Here is a 22,717-nt window from a genome sequence, read left to right on the forward strand (position 1 = left end):
AAACCCCTCCTCCCAGCGCCTTCCACAGCAACCCACTGCCTCTAAACAAGACAATTCCTTGGAACTCCTCCAGGGTTTCCTTCACTCCCCTTTCAGCACTACCCAGCCCCCCTGGTCACCTCTCTCCCTCCTGTCCTGGTGAGTTCACAGCACACACACCCCACCCAGCCTTCGTAGGCCAAGAAAGCTCCCGCAGGGGTGCTAGATTCCCGTGAGACTCGGCTGAGCACAGGATTCTTTTCCTACCAAAAAAACACACACAGGACCCTCCCCGCCCCACCCTCCCCTAGACTCATACCATTCCTGGGGTTCACACCCCCAACCCAGGCACGGAGCCCAAGGAGGTCCACAGGCCTGAGTCAGGCCCTCCGGCTTTGTTTCCTAGGCAACAGCCACTCTCTCCTTTGCAGCCACACACTGACCACGGCAGGAAGATTCTAGCACTCCTGGAGTTACTCCTCGAGGGTGGGAGACACCCGCTTTCTTTCCAGAGGAGCCCTGAGGCGGATGGGACCCCGGCAGCTAGCTCTCCCCCGGGCACCTGTGTTGCCAAATTGAGGGCACTTTGGCTCCAGGAGAGCCTGGCAAAGGAAACAGCCCCACAGACTCTCACCCGGCAATGGGGAACCAGGCCGCTCCTCGGTGAGTGGCTCTGGTCACCTGGCCCGGCGGCAGAGGCGTACCTGTCACGGCCAACACCTGGCTGAGGGGCTGGGCCTCCCAAGAAGCCCCTCTCTGCCCCTGCCTCCAGCGTGTGGGGCAGGGAAGTTAGGAGTTGCCGACTCTTTGAGGCCCTGCCTTCTAGCCCCCGGGCTTGGAAAGGGCCACGTGGCCTCAGCTGGGCGGGGAAGGGCCTCTCTACCCAACTGCCCATCAGAGCCACCTGGGAGCTTGTTAATCTACCGGGCGGGTTCCAGCCCGCAACCAGGGACTCAGAACCTCCAGAGGGGCTGGGCTCGTTTCCAAAGCTTCCCCAGGTGATCTCAGGTCCAGGCAATGATAAAAAGGATGGGGCAAAGGGCGTGATGGCCTCCAAGGAGAGGGGGGAGCTGGAGGGAGCCCATAGCCCACCCCCTTCAAGAGGACTTCCCAGACCTCGGGTGGGTGAACGAGACCCCCAGCGCCCAGGGGTCTGGGTACCCCCAACCCACTTGGTCCAGTTAAAGGGACCCTTTCCCGGGTCCAAGTATCACACATGTGTTTGCTTCCTCCTACCTGGGGGCACCAAAACCCCTCCCCCAGCGCCTTCCACAGCAACCACTGTCTCTAAAGAAGACAATTCCCTGGAACTCCTCCAGGGTTTCCTTTACACCCCCCTTCAGCACAACACACTCCGGTATTCTTGCCTGGAGAACCCCATGGACAGAGGAGCCTGGCAGGCTACAGTCCCTGGGCCGCAGGAGTCGGACACGACTTAGCGACTAAATCACCACCACCACATCGCCACCCAGCACGCCTGGTCCCCTCTCCCCATCCTGTCCTGGCGAGTTCACGGGCCACCGGGAGTCTTCCCTACCGGCTCGCCTGCGTGTCCACTGCCCTCTGGCTACGTGGCCTGCTCCTTGCGGGCCGGACTGGGTCAGGCTGGTTCAGGCCACCACACTAGCTAGGGACACTGCCCAAGGCTCGTTAGCCGAGAGAATACAGAAGGCCCACCAGAGAGCAGGTGCCATGGAGAAAGTGGGCAGGAAGGAAGACGAACTCCATGGAGCCCATTTTCACAGGATTCGTGCCCGGGGCATCTTTCCAAGCCTCCCTGCCATAGGTCCAATTGACTCCTGACCCGCCCCCCGCAGCCCCCGCAGAGCTAAATCCACCCAACCCACAGCAAACACCTACCACCTGCCTGGGGGCTGAGGAACTCGGATAGCGCGGTCTGTTACAAGACACCCTCCAAAACGCTGACTATTAGTCCCCCCAAAATAGCATCACTAGGCCACAGACATACAGGGACAGACACATAAAACACATTCTCCCAAAATGGCAACAGAGCGTCTCCCGGGTGGCGCTGCCTACAGCCCGGAAGGGGCTCTGACTTCAAATGGGCTCCGGGCAGGGGAAGGGTGGGGCGAGCTACAGCTGGGAGGGGTCGGGTCAAACTTTTCCCCACCCAAACCTTCAGCCCTGACATCACCACCAGGAAACGAGATGTTTGTTTTATTACAAGGTCTCATGTTCCTGCTGCTTCTTTACCTAGAAGTAAAAAATTTTCCACCTGGGTCTTCACACACCAATGTCACCAAAATCATAATTCACCAAACTATCAAAACCACCCACAACTGCAAAGAAGGAGATTAAAATGGGAAAGGGATGAGGATTAAGTAGATACGAAGGAAAGTGGAGGAAAAGTTCCGTTTGACCAGAACAGATTTTGCTCTTTTTCACAAAGCACTATACTGTCTGCAGGCCCAGAGTCCCCTCTGGTGCCACAGTGGTGACTGATCTCAGAGCAGGAGGCTGGTTCAGGGGCCTGTGAGGCCTTGCTGACTGTGGTGGGCTCAACTGCCAGCACCCCCCCACCCACGGTCCCCTGCAGGAGCTCAGCCAGCTCTCAAGGATGGGGAACAGCACACACAATATCAAGGGTCAGACTTTATCTTTTAAATGCACAATGAGCTCGAGCCAAAAACAAAACAAAAAGCCTTCCCAAGATGCTTTCCAAATTCCAGAAACACACTGGGCTGGAAAAAAAAAAAAAAATGGAGCCCTGTTTCCTCTTATTTTTAATCTTACTTTGGCGAGGTTCATAATAAAAGAGAATAACCTATTTATTTGCTTACCTTACTTGGAAAGACAATAAATTGGAAAGGCTTCATAAATCTCGCAGGGAATTCCTTTAAACAAGGACTGTCAGCAAAAATCCGTAAATAACCCTCTGCCAGTCTCCAGCAATCACCTCCACCACACATTCTTTTTCCTTCCTGCTTTTGTACTAATCTTCCAGCAAACAAATCAAATCAAGCACTAAAACATTTTTATTCTTTATCAAGGTGAGGCTCAGAAAATATCCGGGAGTCCACCGGGACTGTTGACTTACTTAGGTGGCCTCTGAGAAGAATCAGATGTAGCAAAGGCCCCCCAGGACAAGATGAGGGAGACCCCCGAACCCCCAAACCCTACCACACTGCTCTCACCGATTTACAAAACCCAGGCTGGCAATGGGCTTTTGCACACAGAGCCAGGGACAGGCATCACTTTGACCTGGAGCAAAGCTTGAACCTTATGAAACAGGTCCTATCCAAGTGGGGGACAGGCCCTCAGGTTTCCTCCACCTTAGCTCAGGCTTCAGCCCTTGTAATCCCACCGTCGGAGACCTTCCAGATCCAACCAGGCAGCTGCTAGTCAAGTTCACTCATCCCCATGTTGACCAAGATGAAGAAAGACAGCTCAGAACTTGGAGATGTCCAGAGCAAATCCCTAGCTCATCCAGCAGCCCAGGCCTGTTCCCACCACGTTGACTTGTGAGGCACCTGATTAAAACGACCTTCAAAAACAGCCAAAGATGGACAGTCTCACGCTGAGGTTTCAAGGAATGTGCTAAAAATAAGCCTAAATAAGAGGCAGAGGGAGGCTCACGGATAATCAAATGTGTAATCAATTTACATGTCAGGGAAGGATAATTACCATAACCAAAAAGAAAAGTTCTCCAAGCCAAAAGGTTAAGAAAGAAAATTAAACCAGCAAGCCACCTCTACCCACATGGAAACAAAAATGTACGTTTTCGGAAAGGACAAGCCTCCTGTGTTCCCGGCAGCTTCCAGAGCCTTGAAACTTCCCTTCAGGACCATGATTCTTGGTCCTGGGTGTGATTCTTGGGTGTGATTCATGATTCTCGGGTGTGAGACACAAGACTAGTGAAACCCAAACAACTTGTCAGACTTGTGCACAGCCAGCAATACACGCAGTTGGCTAGCTGTGCAAGGGTTAGTCGCTTGTGGTGTCCGACTGTGCGATCCCCCTGTAGCCCGCCAGGCTCCTCTGTCTGTGGGGTTCTCCAGGCAAGAATACTGGAGTGGGTTGCCGTGCCCTCCTCCAAGGGATCTTCCGGGCCCAGGGGTGGAACCCGCGTCTCTTATGTCTCCAACATTGGCAGGCGGGTTCTTTACTACTAGTGCCACCTGGGAAGCTGTCCAAGGGAACGGGCTTTTGATTCAAATCCCACCAAGATTTCAAAGGGCTGTGTCCCTGCAGGTGACTGAGCTGCCCAAAAAGAACCTCATGTGCTGAAGATCAACCTCCAGCAGGAAGGGCGCCTCAGCTGTTTCTATTATGAAGGCACCAAATTCATCTGTTCTTATCGTCTCCCCTCCTGGCTCACTCCCGGTGCTCAAGAAAAATTATTATTAGAGACCCACCTAATTAACATATTTCTAGTGTTTCCCAGTGAAGGCAGAGGCCTTTCTTAACTGGCGCTCTCTGAAATAGTCATTTGACAATTGGCACACCTCAGGCACGATTGCCCGCCAAAGCTAGTGGGGCCTGCGCACTCAGCAGCGGTTGCCCACTCCCTTCCCTCCAAGACCGCTGCGATTTCAGGATCCATGCAAGTGAAGCGGCTTCCCGCCTGTTACCTGTGTTAACCTGGGGAGCTACCCTGCAGAGACAGGAGTGGAGCCCCAGGAGGGCGCAGGGGAGGCACCCTGGGTGCAGGAAGGACACGGGCAGGCCCTGGGAGCCTAGACCTGCAGTCCTACTGTGCTCCCCAGGACTCAGACAGCCACCGCCTGGGTAGGAAGGTCACGTGTACACGGAACCACTGAAGATGCTTCCAGAGCCCCTCCGGACAGAAACCACTTCGCTGCCCTTTAAATAAAATCCAGCCTTTGACTTTTCCTGTTAATAAATTCCAGTGTTTGGGCAACTTTTCTCCCCTGGGCAAGGATGGGAGGGCAACGCAGTCTCAGGGTGGTCGTAGCAGCTTCTGGACCCCAGAACCTCCCAGCAGCCGGGTCCCCAGGCTGGGAGGACTCGGGTCTCCCAATGGGCTGGTGGTGTCGTGTCCCACTCCCCACTAACCCCACACCCAAGGAAGAACCGTTAAGAGTGTGGAAGCCACCCAGAGACAAGCAGCTCAAAATGCTGCTTCAAACAGCCCTTGTCCCACTGGGGCACCAACCTTTCAGCAACTAAACCCCAGGCTCCAACCTCTTTGCATCTGGAAGCTCCCCCAAATATTCTAAGCACGTGGTCACGGCTCTGCTGCACTCACAGTATGCGTGTCAGCTCACGGATGACCCCCCCAAAGAGGCCAAGGATGCTTAGATGGAAATCTCAGGCCAAGAATCAAGGTCAGGGGTGTCTGAGCTCATAGGCATCAGGAGGTTTGCTAACACTGAATGCTGGCAAAACGCACTGGGAGTCACTCCGCCCGGTGAGCCCTCTCCCTGCCCTGAGCGCTGGGGCACCGGGCACAAACCGCAAGCCCTGAAAAGACAGCTCCAGCAACAACCAGAACACTAATAAGTGCAATGATCCCCACTTAACAATTTCAAAAATTCAAAGACTCATTTCATAAAATTTCCCCCAAATGAACAAACACAGAGAGTATTTTAAGACTACGAAGAGTGAGCTGGCGGTAGCTTCCTTCCCAAAGTCCAACAGAGACCACTCACAAGCACGTCCTCTGGGTGCAGAGGGGCCGGCCTTCATCATACACCTCCTCCTGAGAGAAACCAGGGTCCCCTGTGACACACAGGAGCTGGCAAAGGTGGCAGTGGAACCCAGGACCCTGGCTCCGGGGTGGGACACCAACCCAGGTGACCCACCGCTGATCCTCCCACAGGAAAGGGCACTGGTCCCTGCAGGCTGCCCGCCAACCAGCCTCCTCGACCACAGACTGGGGGGCTGGTCTCTACCTGCGGGAAGCCAGGCTAGGCCATGAGGGATGCCCTGCACCCCTAGAGACACAGGGACCAGCCTGGGCATGCAGGAACCCGAGAGCAAACACTGCCTGGCTCTCTGCTCAGCCACTTCCCCATTGAGAGAAGAGGAAGGAGCCAGTGACCCGCGGTCACTCCCAGGCCCTCTGGACATGGAGCCAGCAGCCGTTGTGGGCAGAGGAGGCACCTGTCCCCAGGCACCTTCCAAGAGGGGCTGGCGGAACCCGGGGAGGAAGGTGAGCAGCTGTTGTGTGTGCGTCCCTGGAGAGTCCAGGGACAATGACCGGAGGTGTACAGAGGCACGAGGTGTGGGTGTGGAATTGCCCTCTTGGAGGAGGACGGGGCCCCTTGGGGGGCTGGGGGAATTAATGGAGCAGATAAAGATTCCAACCACAGAGTCTACCCAGCCTGGGCCAACTTCCTTAAGTGTCCTTAACTTCCTGAGTATTCCTCCCTGCGGTGACACGGTGGGACCCACTCAGGCAAGTCTGTCTGCTGAGCCTGGAGGGTCCCCCTGAGCCGGCGGAACCCTCAGACACGACAGACATCCGAGAAAACCCTGGCACCTCACACGAACACCCAGGTACTTCCCCACGCTTCCCAGGCTGGCCTCGCTACTGTCAAAGCGGGAAAACTGCAGCGGTGGTGGGCAGGATGAGGGAGGGCGGACCCACCACAAGGAGCTCCTGGGACCTCCCTTGGTGGCCAAACTGGTCTGCAACCACACCACACGGCTTTTGCACAGCGTTGGACAAAACACGCAGAATTGCACGCTGAAAGGGTGAATTTTACTGTACAGAAAGTATATCTATATAGCATTCTTAAAAAGTTGATCCCAGGACTTCCTGGTGGTTAAGTGGTTAAGACTCTCAACTCCCGGGACATGGATTCAATCCCTGGTGGGGGAACTAAGATCCCACAAGCCATGCTGTGCAGCCAAAATAAAAATAAGTAAATAAAATAAAGGGGCTTTTCAGGTGACGCAGTGGTAAAGAATCCGCCTGTCAATGCAGGAGATGCAAGAGACTTGGGTTCGATCCCCTGGAGAAAGAAATGTCAACCCACTCCAGTGTTCTTGCCTGGAGAATACCATGGACAGAGGAGCCTGGATGGGGTCACAAAGAGCCAGATACGACTGAGTACGGCCCAGCAACAAATAAAAAGATAAAATACTGTGTCTGGTGGTGGTAAATCTGGCCCTCTCTCTTGGCCTCCCCAGCCCCACCGACTGCCCCACACCTTATACTCTTTACTCCAACAAAGAGAGAATAAGAATAATGATAAAAACAATAAAGCCCACACTGGAGAGAACTCGGGGTGCAATGTTGAGGGTTTGTCATGCATTAACTCATTGAGTCCTCACACAAATCAGAGATGGATACGAAGAACGCCCACCCACCTCGAGGGCACAAGGAGGCAGGGACCTTCCCCAGGCCTGCAGCTGAGCCCCAGGGTCGCCAGGATGGGAGGTGATGTCTGTAGGTTCCATACTCAAAGTGTTAGTCACTCAGTCATGCCCCTATGACTCTTTGCAACCCCATGGACTGTAGCCCACCAGGCTCCTCTGTCCATGGGATTTTTCCAGAGAAGAATACTGGAGTGGGTTGCCATTTCCTTCTCTAGGGGATCTTCCCAACCCAGGGATCAAACCTGGGTCTCCCACACTGCAGGCAGACTCTTTACCATCTGAGTTACCAGAGCCACCCAACACAGCACTTCCTTGGGCCAGAAGAACAGCCTCCTGGTCTGGAGAGGACTCACCCTCCACCCCTGCACTTGGGATGCACCCTGCCCCCATCCCAGCTCTCTGAACTTCAGAGTAAATCCTCCTTGCTCTTGCCTGCAGCCTTGGCATCGGTCACACAGTAGGAGCTCTATTTGCTGAAGAAGCAGATCTTTGTTCAACAGGCAATTTTCAGAAGCAGCAAATGCATCTCAGTGTCACAGCATCAATTTCCACAAATCAATCCCAATTGAGCTACCTTAGCATATGCTGTAAAAATTTTAAACCCTATGCATAAAATATTATACATCCATTTTTATTTGATCTACTAAGTTATAAAGCTTTCCTCAATCTCTTAAAGGTGGTTTTCCCAGTAATGCATAACTGCTTAATTGGGAAGTGTACAAACCATAATTACACTGCCTAACACGACAACATTGCTTATGGGAATATCTCTGTTCATGTATTCTGCTTTATTTTGTATTTAATCTCTATTAAGATGTCTATATGAAAATAGATAGGTATGCTAGTCTTCATAGACACCATAAATCATAAAGTCATTTCCTTGCTAACCCAAGTCCAAAAGCAGCCCCCAAAGAGACTACTGGGGCCCCAAAGGTTCCCACTTCTCATATTTAAGCACAGTTGGTAAGCTTTCAACGTGTGGCCCACTTAGTTCTGTGCCACTCTGCCAGGTAAGGGTGACGGCAATGGCTATCATTTCTCTCACAGAAAGTGGCTTAGCCTGACACTCAAAAAATACCCCAAACTGCCCCCCAGAAAGCAGTTACTCAAACCAGAAAGGGCAAATTCTTTCCTGTTCCCAAGACCACAGTTGCCAACCTCATAGCAAGAGGCAGGTGGAGATCCCTTAAATCCTCGGTGGACACTGTACACGGCCTTTCAAGTTCACTCTTCAGCTGGCACGGGGCATGTGCCACAGGCTCCTCCAGACCTCAACACAGGGGTACCACCCTGCACGTCTCTCTGCCTTGGAATATGTACACACACACGCACCCCATCCCTAGAACTATCTGAATACACAGCCATTCTCTAAGCAGCCTGGTGTTGGAAAAAAGAACCACTTCAGATTCTGCACCATCGTTTATTAACTGTAAGCCCATCCCTGTATTGGGAAAGCCTTACCACCTCCTACTGAGGTCATCACCAAAACAAAACAAGCAATTGTATGATAAGGTGTTCCTAAAAAGGGACCTACGAACTGTATGATAAGGTGTTTCTACAAAGGTGTCCTCGATACAGCAACATAAGCGATCAGCCTCACTGAAGCTAATCAATAAATTCTATATTGATTCAATACTAATCAATACACTAATCAATAAATTCGCCAAGGTAAAAAAGGATTTGCCACAAAACGTGTTTATCTGCATTTCTGAAACAGAAAAGTGTCACCCCCAAATCTGCTTGGCAACATGGATGAAATAACGCAGAAGCAAGATTAAAAAGTCGATGCAGACTTTACTTGCCCATGTGGTGAGGTGGGAGTGCCTCCTGCTGACCTCTGCCTTCAAAGACAGTCACCAACTCCGCTGCACTGGTCCTCGGCCTGCGTATACAGACTTTCAAAGTGCACTCCACTGCCAGCGCGGCTCATACCTTACTAAAAGGTAATCTGTAAAAACAATTTGTCTTACCACTAGGCTATGACGCTCAGACCAGCCTCCTCCCCGTGAGCACTGCTGACTGGTCAGAAGAGACAATTAAATGTCAAGTGCATCGGAACAAAGACCCAGCTCCAACTTTTAACGGGCGCGCGCGCGCACACACACACACACACACAAAATTTCCCTCAAGTCCCTCAGAATATTGAGTGCTGGTTGAGGGGGTAGAACCCCCGCTTAAGCCAAAAAAAAAAAAAAAAAATGAGACTGGGTCAGGCAGAAATCCAGATTTCCACTTTGAGATCTATTCATTCAGATGGGGGAAGAGTATTCAAATATAAAATCCTTCTATCATTGGTCATGCCAAATGTTCAAAAACTAGACTCAAGTTGTGTGGGTATGTGTTGGGGGTGTGGTTTGTTTTTAAAGAAAGATGGTGTGCATGCAGTTGGCGGCTCCAGACTGGCTGCGTTGAGAACCCCCTCCTGGCGGTTCTCAGTCCAGATGTCCCTTAGGTGGAGCCCCAGGAGACTGACTCCCAGCCAAGGGTGCCCTGGGGCTCCACCTGCTCCAGAGGCCACCCTCTTAGGGCACCTGGGCAGCCAGCAGCCCTCCCCGGGGACCGTGAGTCACTCATGTGAAAACCACCAAGCCCACAGCCAGCTTCTTGCCACTGACTGTGTGCCCAACTCACCTGCTCCCTTCTGATAAACAGCGCACAGAGGACCCCTCCCTATTCGTGTGTGTGTGTGTGTGTGTGCGCGCGCATGCACGCACGTGCTTGTGTGCTTAGTCGCTCAGTCGTGTCCGACTCTCTGTGACCCCATGGTCTGTAGCCTGTCAGGCTCCTCTGTCCATGGACTTTTTCAGGCAAGAATACTGGAGTGGGAAGCCATTCCTTTCTCCAGGGGATCTTCTGGACTCAGGGATCGAACCCGGGTTTCCTGCATTGCAGGCGAATTCTTTTCGGTCTGAGCCACCAGGGGAAGACCCCAATCCCAACTCTCTGTTCTAGATGAAACGAGACACAGCGTGCACAGGAGGGGCGGGGCAGGGGCAGGACACTTACTCAGTTACCTAAGAACCACCAAATCTGCAGATATTGCCACTCTTTTCCTCCATCACCAATGCCAAGAGTATCAAACAGCTCACGTTCGAACCCTTCCCACCTGCATCAGCCTTCCTTTCTGTGCACATGTGCAAATGTGGCAATAGGGCATTCTGGCCCCTGACCCCCGAAATGCCCTTGCGTTCCACCACTGGCTGCCTCCCAAAGGCATTTGCAAGGATCATCTCGCTTCACAAGTGACGTTTCTTTTAACAGTATGAATTAAGCCAGAGGAAGCTGCTGCTCCATGAAATGACCAGCCACCCTGAAGGTGACGATCGGTCTCTTCCACAGGCTCCAGAAGGACATGTTCCCTAACCCCAGTCCCCCGCCCTCAACCGTTTCTCGCTCACCTGACCCAATGGGGCAGCTGGGAGCAGCGGCACAGCGGGGGGTGGGGGTAACCGGTCCACACCCAATGTGCGTCTGGCCCTGGGGGGCAGCCAGCCCATTTCTAAGAGTGAGCGACTGCCCCGTGAGGAGATGATTTCCTGGCCCAGATGGGGACACACAAACACCCACGGCACATCGGACACCCAGCTGGACCCAGGCGGGCCACCAACGCTGCTGCTGACCGAGTGCCCACCACGTGCCAGGAAGACAAACCCAACACGTGGTTCTCTGGGAAGCAAGTTCACTGCTGCTGTGCTCCAGATGCTCGGACGCTCCTACTCCAGTAGGACGAAGGGGACACATGAAGGCAGATGTGTGCGGAGAAGGGGACAGGGAGAGGGCCTTGTCCCAGACAAACACCCAGGGCGCTCCTCCGCCACGCTTTTACCTCCTCTGGGAAGAGGAGCCGAGCGGCATCACCAGCAGACCCCTGCGGCCCAGGGCGCCGCCTGTAATCGGGCAGAGGAGGCGCAGCACCCAACCCCTCACTCGTTCTTCCTTCTCTGGGAAGGGAAAGTAGGTCTTAAATAGAAAGCAAATATTTTACTGGGCATCCCTCAGAGGGACCTAACACCAAGTCACACCCCACCATCTAAAAACAACCTTCCTGAACGGTTTTCGGTTCATCACTTAGGCCCCAGGAATCACTCCCTACCCAAGCCAGCCTCCCCTCCACCCTCCCAGCCCTGTTTAGGTTGCTATTTTTTTTGGTATATAGTTTCATTTTACTAATTTTTTTATTAATTTATTTTTTACTGAAGGATAATTGCTTTACAGAATTTTGCTGTTTTCTGTCAAACCTCAACATGAATCAGCCATAGGTATACATACATCCCCTCCTTTTTGAAGCTCCCTCCCATCTCCCTCCCCACCCCACCCCACCCCTCTAGGTTGATAGAGAGCCCCTATTTGAGTTTCCTGAGCCCTAGAGCAAATTCCCATTGTATAGCAGTATTTCTTTAAGAGGACCAGGGCCTGAAACTCTCACCCCAAACACTTCTTCCTGGGCCCCACCCCCTTCACCTGGGGCTTCCCCTGACTCTGGGAGACTCATTCACCGCTTTGGTGCAAAGGATCAAGTCTCCATCCCCCAGAGGACCCATTCCCCTAGGACAGGACCCACCCACCATCTTGCCTAGCAAGATCTTGCCTGTCTCCTACCCTGCACAACCAAAGCAATCAAGCCCCAGGGAACCTTCTCAGATGTCCCCTGAAGGCAACCCCTCCCCTTCCAGTGCCTCCATCAAGATTTCCTGAGCTCTTTCCAGGAATGCAAAAGAAAATCTGCTCCTCAGGGCACACAGAACCTCAGTTCAGTTCAGTTCAGTCACTCACTCAAAAAGTCAGTGACTTTTGTGATCCCAAGGACTGCAGCACAGCCAGGCTTCCCTGTCCATCACCCACTCCCGGAGTTTACTCAAACTCCTGTCCATTGAGTCGGTGATGCTATCCAACCGTCTTATCCTCTGTCATCCCCTTCTCCTGCCTTCAATCTTTCCCAGCATCAGGGTCTTTTCCAATGAGTCAGTTCTTCACATCAGGTGGCCAAAGTATTGGAGTTTCAGCTTCAGCATCAGTCCTTCCAATGAATATTCAGGACTGATTTCCTTTAGGAAGGACTGGTTGGATCTCTTTGCAGTCCAAGGGACTTTCGAGAGTCTTCTCCAACACCACACTTCAAAAGCATCAATTGCTCAGTGCAAGAGCAACTAATTTACTTCTCTGTTTATTTTGTATTTATAAATTTAACACACTGGCACAGTGGTAAAGAATCTGCCTGCAATGCAGGAGATGCAAGAGATTCAGGTTCCATCCCTGGGTAGGGAAGATCCCCCTGGAAGAGAAAATGGCTACCCACTCCAGTATCCTTGCCTGGAAAATTCCAAGGACAGAGGAGCCTGACTGGCTACAGTCCATGGGGTCGCAAAAGAGTTAACTGATTGATTGAGCACACACACAGGGCTCATTAGGGCAAAATCTGTATGGAAGTAAAGTAGATGGTGATTCTTGAAAAATTCAAATTGGATTTCACTGGTGGCTCAGTGGTAAAGAATCTGCCTGCCAGTGCAAGAGACTCGGGTTTGATCCTTTGGTCTAGAAGATCCCCAGTGCCTTGTTGTTAGTGGAGAGAAGGGTGGGGTCAGTGCAGGGACCACTTTTTGACCATGCCTGTAGCTGGGAGAAGGAAATGGCAACACACTCCAATATTCTTGCCAGGAGAATCCCATGGACAGAGGAGCTTGGCGGGCTATAGTCCATGGGATCACAAAAGAATCAGACTCGACTTAGCAACTCAACAACAACATCAGGCCTGATTTAAGCGCTTTATTCCAGTTGAGGTATTTCAAATCCTAAAAGATGCTGCTGCGAAAGTGCTGTACTCAATATGCCAGCAAATTTGGAAAACGCAGCAGTGGCCACAGGACTGGAAAGGTCAGTTTTCAATTCAATCCCAAAGAAAGGCAATGCCAAAGAATGTTCAAACTACCGCACAACTGCACTCATCTCACATGCTAGCAAAGTAATGTTCAAAATTTTCCAAGCCAGGCTTCAATAGTACGTGAACCATGAACTTCCAGATGTTCAAGCTGGATTTAGAAAAAGGAGAGGAACCAGAGATCAAATTGCCAACATCTGTTTGATCATTGAAAAGGCTAAAGAGTTCCAGAAAAACTTCTTCTTTATTGACTATGCCAAAGCCTTTGTCTGTGTGGATCACAACAAACCGTGGAAAACTCTTCAAGAGATGGGAATACCAGACCATCTAACCTGCCTCCTAAGAAATCTGTATGTATGCAGGTCAAGAAGCTACAGTTAGAACTGGACATGGAACAAAAGACTGGTTCCAAATCAGGAATGGAGTACATCAAAGCTGTTAACTGTCATCCTGCTTTTTTAACTTATATGTGGAGTACATCATGAGAAACACTGGGCTGGATGAAGCACAATCTGGAATCAAGATTGCTGGGAGAAATATCAATAACCTCAGACATGCAGATGACACCACCCTTATGGCAGAACGTGAAGAACTAAAGAGCCTTTTGATGAAAGTGAAAGAGAAGAGTGAAAAAGTTGGCTTAAAACTCAACATTCAGAAAACTAAGATCATGGCATCCAGTCCCATCACTTCATGGCAAATAGATGGGGAAACAATGGAAACAGTGACAGACTATTTTTTGAGGCTCCAAAATCACTGCAGATGCTAACTGCAGCCAAGAAATTAAAAGACGCTTGTTCCTTGTTAGAAAAGTTATGACCAACCTAGACAGCATAATAAAAAGCAGAGACATTACTTTGCTAACAAAAATCCTTCTAGTCAAAGCTAGGGTTTTTCCAGTAGTCACGTAGGGATGTGAGAGTTGGACTATAAAGAAAGCTGAGCACCGAAGAATTGATGCTTTTGAACTGTGGTGTTGGAGAAGACTCTTGAGAGTCCCTTGGACTGCAAGGAGATCCATCCAGTCCATCCTAAAGGAAATCAGTCTTGAATATTCATTGGAAGGACTGACGCTGAAGCTGAAACTGCAATACTTTGGCCACCTGATGCGAAGAACTGACTCCCTGGGAAAGATCCTGATGCTGGACAAGATTGAAGGCAGGAGAAGGGGACGACAGAGGATGAGATGGTTGGATGGCATCACCGACTCCATGGACATGAGTTTGGGTAAGCTCTGGGAGTTGGTGATGGACAGGGAAGCCTGGCGTGCTGCAGTCCCTGGGGTCACAAAGAGTCAGACACAACTAAGCGACTGAACTGAACTGAAACGCTTTATAAATATGACCTCATCAGACCCTCGCAGCCCACCCTATTCTTACTCTTGCTTCAGATTCAGCAACACAGCCCTTTGCAAGGGCTCAGGAAATTACAAATGCACTCACAGGTCTCACGTCATCCTTCCTTTTTTTCCCACGCTTTCTAGAACAGTCTGTCACATCTGACGCCTGCTCCCCTGCTGGTGGTGATGGGTGTTAACGTTGAAGCAGTGCCCTTCCTCCCTCAGCCCAGCCCCAGTCCTGGGAAAGGAGGCCTTTTGCTGGGACCTCTCCCACACCATCAGAGAAAAAGTGCCCAGGTAACACTGAGATCCACCCAGTGCTCCAAAGTGGGCTTCCGGGGTGGCCCAGAGAAAAGCTTTTGGATCCAAGCCTGGAGCCGGACATGCCAAGAAATCACCAGGTTGCAAAACTCCCAGCTACAAGCATGGTCAAAAAGTGGTCCCTGCCCTGACCCTGCCCTGCTCTCCACTAACAAGGGCACCCAGACCCGACTCCCATCAGTCAGTCACTCCCCCTCCAAGACCTCAGCCCACCCACTGCTGCTCAAGAGGATGAAGTAAATTAGGAAAAAATCCTTTAATCTCCCCTGCAGAGAAACCTTTCCAAGAACCAGAGTTATACTTGCAACGTACATTTCAAGTGGTTCTGCTGAGCTGTGAGTGGCGTCTATGCTCTCGGGCCATCTGAGACGCACGTACATCAAGAGCGCAACCCAGACAACCGTTAGTCACAAGCCCTCTCCCTTCCTGCCCCTGGGACACGGGGAGACTCAAGTAAGGCAAGCTCACAATTATCACAAAGAAAACTCAAACCACTTTGAGCCGCTTCCTCTGCCCACTACTTGGGGGAGTACGTCTGGCCAGTTTTAGGGAAGGGAAACAAAAAGTCACCCACTGTTCAAAGCCCTCCTTAAATATCCAGGAAGACATCATTACAGATAGAATTCCAACATTAATTCTGAAATCTCCTGGCTTTTGTCAGATGAAGCCACATTCTAAATCCCAGGCTTAGTCGAGAAATGAGAAGAAAGGATGTTTGTGTGTGGAGAAAAAAAAACCCCAAAAACTCAGCCCTGAGCAAAAAGCAGCAAACATCTTGGAGGAAGGGGGAGATTAAACAGAACTCTGCACAAGGTGGAGAAAAACTGGGTCTTGGGAAACCTGGTGTACTCACCAACACAGGCGTGTGGAAACTGATCCCATTTCCCTTGTGCTGTGCTGGAGGGCCGAGCCCAGGGGCCTTTCTGCTGAGCCAGGGGTCCCTAAACCCGGGGCCGGACAACGATATACATCTGAAGACCCAAAAGATGTTCTGGGGCCATCTGCAAATCTAGCTCTCGACTGGCCCCGGCTGACAAAACTATGAGAGCCACCAGAACATTCCTGGGGAGAAGGCGATGGCACCCCACTCCAGTACTCTTGCCTGGAAAATCCCATGGACGGAGGAGCCTGGTGGGCTGCAGTCCATGGGGTCGTGAGGAGTTGGACAAGACTGAGCGACTTCCCTTTCGCTTCTCACTGTCATGCATTGGAGAAGGAAATGGCAACCCACTCCAGTCTTCTTGCCTGGAGAATCCCAGGGACGGGGGAGCCTGGAGGGCTGCCGTCTATGGGGTCGCACAGAGTCGGACACGACTGAAGCGACTTAGCAGCAGCAGCAGAACATTCCTGTGTTGTTTAGTTGCCCTAAGATCCAGCCACATCCACCCTCCAGGCTGAACGATCCCAAGGAAGCAGCTTCTCCACTGAGCACTGCGGAGGCCTAAGAGGTGGTGAGTTGACCCAAGGCTGATCCCAGCAGGGCTGCAGCCCGCCACACACCCCCACTTTCCCATGGGGAAAGCAGAACGGAGAACCTGTTCAAAAACTGCAGGGGGGGTGGGGGGGCTTAGACAGAATCACGGGGCATAATCCTGACCCAAGCTGGCGCTGAGCCACCACACTGGGGCTAACCAGGTGAAGTGGTAAAAAGAACCCACCCCGAGCTGCCCTCAACTCTCTGGGAATAGGCAGAACCCAAAGTTTGAAACAGGCAGTCTTTAGCATCCCTTACCACCATCCCCCGCCCACCCTACTGGAGCCCTGGGGCATCAGCAAAGAATTCAGGGATCTATTTCCCAAGCACACACGTGTCTGCAAGCACACACGTGTTCAACTAAAGGAAGAGAGGCGTTGCAGGGCAGGAAGATAATCTCATAATTAAAGGAAAGCCTGTTTTTCAGGAAAATCTCCATCTCGTGGGGACCTTACCCTAAAGGAAGCCAAGGTCAGTCAGAGCGCTCCCACATCACCTGCTCCGGGTGCCTTTCAGGTGAGTTAATCACTCAAGGCAGGGCCAGTCTCCAGATTTCAGGACACACCCAACTTTGTGCCATTCCCTTTCAATTCTCTGATAGCCTCTGTGAAAAGAAAGCTGCTCCTTTTGTTCGGGAGTATTCATTCAAATTCCTTTCCAAGGCCAACACAAATGCAGGGCAGCAACCCAAAGGAGGTTTACCCAGCAGAATCAAGTTTCTGGGCAGTTTTTACAGGAGTGGTGCAAACAAGACTATTCCGATTAGGTGAAATCCTCACCATCTCCCTGGTCTCTTCTCCCAGATTCCCCACGATGAACACAAGGGTTCACGCCCACTGGAAGACGTGCATAATGAATCCAGCAGGAAAGAGGGAACAGCCAGAGGGAGGGAGGGGAGCGCCCCAACCACCTCCAGCCCTTCCCCCAAGCAAGGGGAACCTGCCGGGAAGGAGACTGAGATCGCTCACCCGGACCACAGACTTGTAAATCCGAGCCTTACCTACTGGTAGAAAAGGCACCTGGCCACTAAATCCAATTTTACCACCAAAAAACCCCAAACACTGAAAGCTATCCACATAATCCCAGGGCCAGCGTGTGTGCGTGCTCATGTACACACATGTGTGTTTGGGGGAGGGCTGCCCTTCAGCGACATCCCCCAGATAGAGACAAGGGAAAAGCGGATCAGGAGGACAGAAGGGGTCGGACGTGGGGAGCACAGCAAAGCCACCCCCAAAGGCACCCAAGTCCCAAATCAAAAGCCAGAAGAAGCCTCAAACAATCACAGAAAAACCAGAGCCAGGTGGAGCTGGCTTCTGGCCCTCTAAGTGGCTTAACCTCCCGCCCCCCACTCTGCTTCTTGATTGGTGAAACAGTGACCATTACTTCTGCCTGGGAGAGGCTGGACCAAGGCCCTGTGCCCAGCCCTCAGGGTCCTTCTGGTGTCTGGTCTTTGCCTGGACAGTGAGTCTGTGGTCCAGAGGGAGAACTCTCCCCCCACCCCTGCACTCAACAGGGCCCATCTACTGAGCCTCAGGCTTCTGCTCAGCAGCCATGCTGTTCATTAACTCAGAAAGCTGAGTGAATTTAAAACAGGCCTGGTCCAGGAAACCATCTAGAAACCCTTCGTTGGCATTAGATCGTGAGATCCCAACAAAAGACCACTAATCAAAGACGGAAATTAAAACAAGCCAGACTTCTCATAGCCCCATGTGATCTGGAAGGCAACTCTGGGCCTGAGAAAGACCATTGTTTCGGTGAAGCCATCTGAACCCTGGGGAGAAAGTGCCAGATGTGGGGCAAGCCTTAATGCTCACCTCCCCTCTGCTCTCAGGGCAGCGGGGAAGAGCCCCCCCCACCAGGGGGCTGGTCCTCATCTCCAGGAGCTTCTTTAAGTCCCAGCTCAGCCACCTGGAGGGCAGGAGCACGCCCTGTTCCCGACACCTCACCCACCTTGTTGAGAAGGTTCGATGCAAACACTGGCCAAGCGTCTTAGTGAGAGTGAGAAAGATACTAAACAGAGGCTCAATAAAGGGTAGTCCGCAGTGTTATCACAAAAACAGAACAACGACTTAAATAGCCCGTAAGCACTACTTGGGTAACAAGTTAAGCCTGCGGGGCGAGAAAGCGCCAAACAGAGAAATTCCTCCTCCAAGGAGAAGAGGGGTGCAGAAAGGAAAAGTCATCCCGGCTCTTCACTTTCTGGCCGCAGCCTCTGGTCACATGGCCCATCCGGCTCCCAGCCTGGAGAAGCCTGCAAAGGCCCGGGAGCCCTCGGAGCTACGGCCGCGCTCTGCGCAGTTCAAGCGAAATACCCCGGATTCGAAGGTGGCGGCGGAAACTGCGGCCTCAACACCGCCCCAGGGACAGGATGCGGAGCCGGCCAGGCCCCGGCCAGGCATGGGACCGTCTACCAGCTCGTTGCATCTGAGCCACCATCGTGCAATGAACGAACCTCCCTGTCCGGTGGGGGGGGGGGGGGGGGGGTGGCGGGCGGGACCACACACGACTCCAGCTCTAAGGTCCCCGGAGTCTGCGATCGTCGAGTGGGGTTGGCTGGGGCACGGTCTAGCGGGATACCTGCTTCTGCTCCAAGCCTCGCTCGCGGGGTCGGGGCCCACCTCGGTGTCATGCGTCCTCTCCCGGCTCCTTCCAGGTACCGGCCGGGGGAGGGGTGGCTGGCGGGGGCTGGGAAGGGCGCGGGCCAGCCCGCGGGTGGGCGGCCGCGAAGGGGAGGGACCCCGCACGGGGCTGCGGGAGGTGGGAGGAGGAGGAAGTGGGCACTGCGGGGGGGAAGGGCCATCTCCAGCGCCTCTCGACGGCGGCCCCGCAGCGGGAAGCGGCTCCCTATCTACAAGTGAAAGGGCGAAGAGCCGGGGGAGGGGCGCTTCCGGCAGAGTCGGGGTCAGCTCTGTGGATGGGGTGGGTGTGGGGGTGGCAGGTACAACAGATAGCCGAGGGCCCCCTCCCCCGGGGGCAGGGAAGGATCGCCGGGGCGAGGCCGCAGGCGGGCGGTCTTCGGAGGCGGAGCCTTCAGGTAAGCCAGTCTGGAGGGGAGGGAAGGAGCCGCCGGGTCCGCGGGCTCCCGGGGGTCAGGTGGACCTCACCTTCGGGGCTGGGGTCCCAGAAGCCCCGAACCCCAGACGCCAGGAGACCCCGTCCTTCCAGCAAGGCCCAGCACCCCGGCTGGCGGGGCGCGTTCGGGGCGGGGCAGCCGCAGACCACGCCCCCCTCCAGGTAGCGCGCGGCCAGGTAGGGCGGGTTTGCCTTCACCCAGGCCCCAGCTTTGCCCTCCCCGCAGCACAAGGTCGAGCAGGGGCCCGGAAGTCGCCCTGCGGTCAGTCTGGGCGAGACGATGGGGTTCCCCGGGCGCCCGGGGCCCCCAAACTCCAGCTACGGAAACAGGAGGCGGAGATCAGCCTCTTTATGACTTGGCAGAGGCAATTCAACCTTTCTTCCTCGCATAAAATAGGAATTGCTCTATTTACCTAGCCCGCAGGAGCGTCGTGAAGATTAATGACTGTGAAATGTTCTTAAGATCAAAAACATTCTGAGATTTTACTTGTAGGCACTTATATGTCCATATTGCTATCTGCACGGCAAAATATACTCTTTATTGATTGCCCCCCTGGAGTGACTTCTAGCCCACGACCACAAAGCGCTGAGGAAATGGAATCAGGTACATCACTGTGTCCTTCCTGTACCTGGAATACGGGCAGAAAACGTGGCATCCACACTGGGCCTCTGGCTTCATCCAGGCCCCAAGGGGCAGCTGGAGGAATCAGCCAGCATTGCAGCCCACACAGTTCACTGTCTGAAGAGAAGCTGGAAAGAAACTTTCCAAAATGTTTATCACACCACCAGGAAGAAATCGCAGCATTCCTACCCCTCAGTTCCTTAGCAGCTGCCCCCAAGCATGGGCTGCCCTTGAGGTGTGTGTGTGGGGGGGGGGGGGGGTCTCTGCTGTTTGGAAAACCTCTGCCCCACGCAGGGGCCCAGTGGTCAGTCAAGTTCAGCCAGTGCTAGGAGCCCACGCAGCCCATCTGGCCTGGAGCTCCCACAGCAAGGCCTCCCTGGTGTCACTAGCTCTCTGTCCCTCCCAGCAAAGCATGCCCGTGTGACCAGGCGAGGCCGCTCCACTTCAGTCCCCTCGACCATCCCTGGAAGGGGCTTTCTGAGCTCCGAGCCCACCCCAGTCCCCTTACCCCCTCCCCCATCCCACACCCCCTTGCTCCCTGCTGGCCCAGGCTGCCCTCCAGGTGGGCAGACCCGGAAGGTGCAACACCCTACGGGCTCCTCACCATCCAAATGGGTGTGAGGCCCACCTGGGGCTGAACAAGCAGACTTTGTTTGCACTTCTGGACCGACTGCTCTAAACACATCCATTAGCCAAAGAATCAAGTCCCAGCCAGGGTTCCTTCAGCAGGAAAGGTGCACACGGTAAAGGTGGCCTCTACCCACGACAGCCAAGGAAATTCACCTGAAGGTCCTCCCGCCCCCTACCCCCATCCCTCCACACAGACTCAGACACCTGGGGCCGCTACAAACAACACAATCACTTCCAGGTTGGATGCAGGGCATTTTCACCCATCAAGCTTTATAAATTGCCATGCTTGGGGAATCAGGCCAGAGGAGCTGACCTCTATGATCTCGGTCTCCTGTTCTTTCCAAAGAAACTTCCAGGGATTCCATGACTCCATAATGAAGTTTTTGTTCGTCCTGTGCTGAAGTCCAGATTTCAGGCATGGCTGGAGCAGAGCAGTGAGTTTAAAACCCTGTGGCCAGCCTGGGCACTGCAGAGAGACCTACACATTCCCCATGTGACGAACTCTGTTCAAAGGCCCTTCCAAGATTCTGCCACAACCTGGGCTGGGATGAGACACAGAAAAGTGGCCACGACTTCGAACCAATCTTCAAGCCAATTAATAGCAACTCAAGTCATAACTAAGGATTTACTTTAATGCAAAAAGCACCTTTCTGAGCACTTTTGAGAGGGAGGGAAAGTAACAATGTAAAGTTTTGTTGTTGTTGGGTTTTTTACAAGCCCAAAGGATTTTAAGAATCACAGGGTTCTGTTGGAAAGCACCGCCTCCCCCCATCCCAAGACATGTTTGGACTCTCAGTGAACAACACCCAAAGGCAGGCTGCCCACCAAGTTCAAGCAACAACAGCTATTCGGGATTAACATCCCCTAAATACCATCCGATGGTCCTGGGGATAAGGAAGGCTCTATTACTACCCAGAAGCAAAGTCACAATTCTCCGTGAAAGGAAAAGCATCCCTTACATGAATCCATGAGTAAGAACGCAGGTGTCTTATCACTGTTGTTGTGACTATTAAGCCCAACCTTAAGGAACCATCTGTTACATTTCGTTACAGAAACAGTTAAAGCAGACCATTTCTAAAACATTCACTCAAGGAAGAACCGGACTAGATACAGGTGGAAAGTCAACTGGCCCCCAAAGTTGTAACCAAAGCTCCTCACCCCAATCAGAACGGGCATCAATCAGGCCTCAACAAGGAGCCAGGGCCACACTGCCCCCAGTTCTGGGAGGGGCGAAAAAGGTCAACAGGAGTGCCTGCCCCTGTAGCAAGAGTTTGGGCCCCACTTGGGAACCTCAGCTCCCATGTGCAAGCAGGAAGCTTGGTGAATGGAGGAAGAAGATGCAACTCAGAGGAACGTTTCCAGAAATAGCAGCAGCTGTGCAGCAAAATACAAAAATCCAACAAATACTCATTTTCACTGCACTTCCCCTAACACCACCAACAAACCCAAAACGACTTTAATGTGAGGGAAATAATAAAAATAAACACCACTGCTTCCTGTGACTTCAGATGCCTTGATTTCTGGTAAGGGTTGAGTATGATTTCTGAAGATTGCATTCCAGGGAGACAAAAAGTTTGCCTCGTGTACGCTTTCTTTGAAGAACCCTGTTATCTGCTTTCAGAATCTTGTCTCCAAAAAAGTAGATCACTGAGAAGAGAAAGCACACAAAGTTCCCTGGCAGTCCAGAAAAGACCACCTTCTAAGAAAAAATCTGGAAAGGGAGCAGGCCAGCGGCTGGGCAAAGACGGACGACTGCGAGCCTGGTTCCCACCCGTGTGCAGCTCCTGAAGTTTGTGTGTTCCCGAGCAGTTAGAGAATGAAGCTGCCCCTTGGCTCCCACTGTCAACATTCCGCACAAACAATGGCCTGGCCGCTCACCATTGTACATTCTGTATTCATCTGCGAATCCTGGTTTTTAGCACAATGTGCAAAGCCCTTCTTTTCACTGGTGCAGTCCTGAAGGCCCAAGTGTAGCTGTAATTTCGGCTGGAAACACTAATAATGATGCTAAGAGCAAACTACACATGAAGCTGGGACGTTCATTTGTTCAGATTATTAGAGTCACACTGATGGCACTTGGATACTACTGTCCATTAA

General features: G+C 52.6%; 1 protein-coding gene across 7 annotated transcripts in view; it reads right to left on the reverse strand.

Moving 5' to 3' along the window:
* Positions 1-22,717, reverse strand: part of CTBP2 (C-terminal binding protein 2) — a 168,971-nt gene that overhangs the window by 141,221 nt on the left and 5,033 nt on the right. Inside the window, exon 1 of one of the 7 annotated variants that reach the window (XM_070781064.1) lies at positions 19,401-19,505. The exons of 5 other annotated variants lie outside the window; for them this stretch is intronic. The gene's annotated coding sequence lies outside the window, so the exon portion shown is untranslated. Of the gene's footprint in view, positions 1-19,400; positions 19,506-22,717 lie in introns of those variants that run through there. One more of the 7 variants, XM_019988605.2, reaches the window with a different exon arrangement.

This window comes from Bos indicus, chromosome 26 (genome assembly GCF_029378745.1).
Source record: "Bos indicus isolate NIAB-ARS_2022 breed Sahiwal x Tharparkar chromosome 26, NIAB-ARS_B.indTharparkar_mat_pri_1.0, whole genome shotgun sequence".
Taxonomy (NCBI): domain Eukaryota; kingdom Metazoa; phylum Chordata; class Mammalia; order Artiodactyla; family Bovidae; genus Bos; species Bos indicus.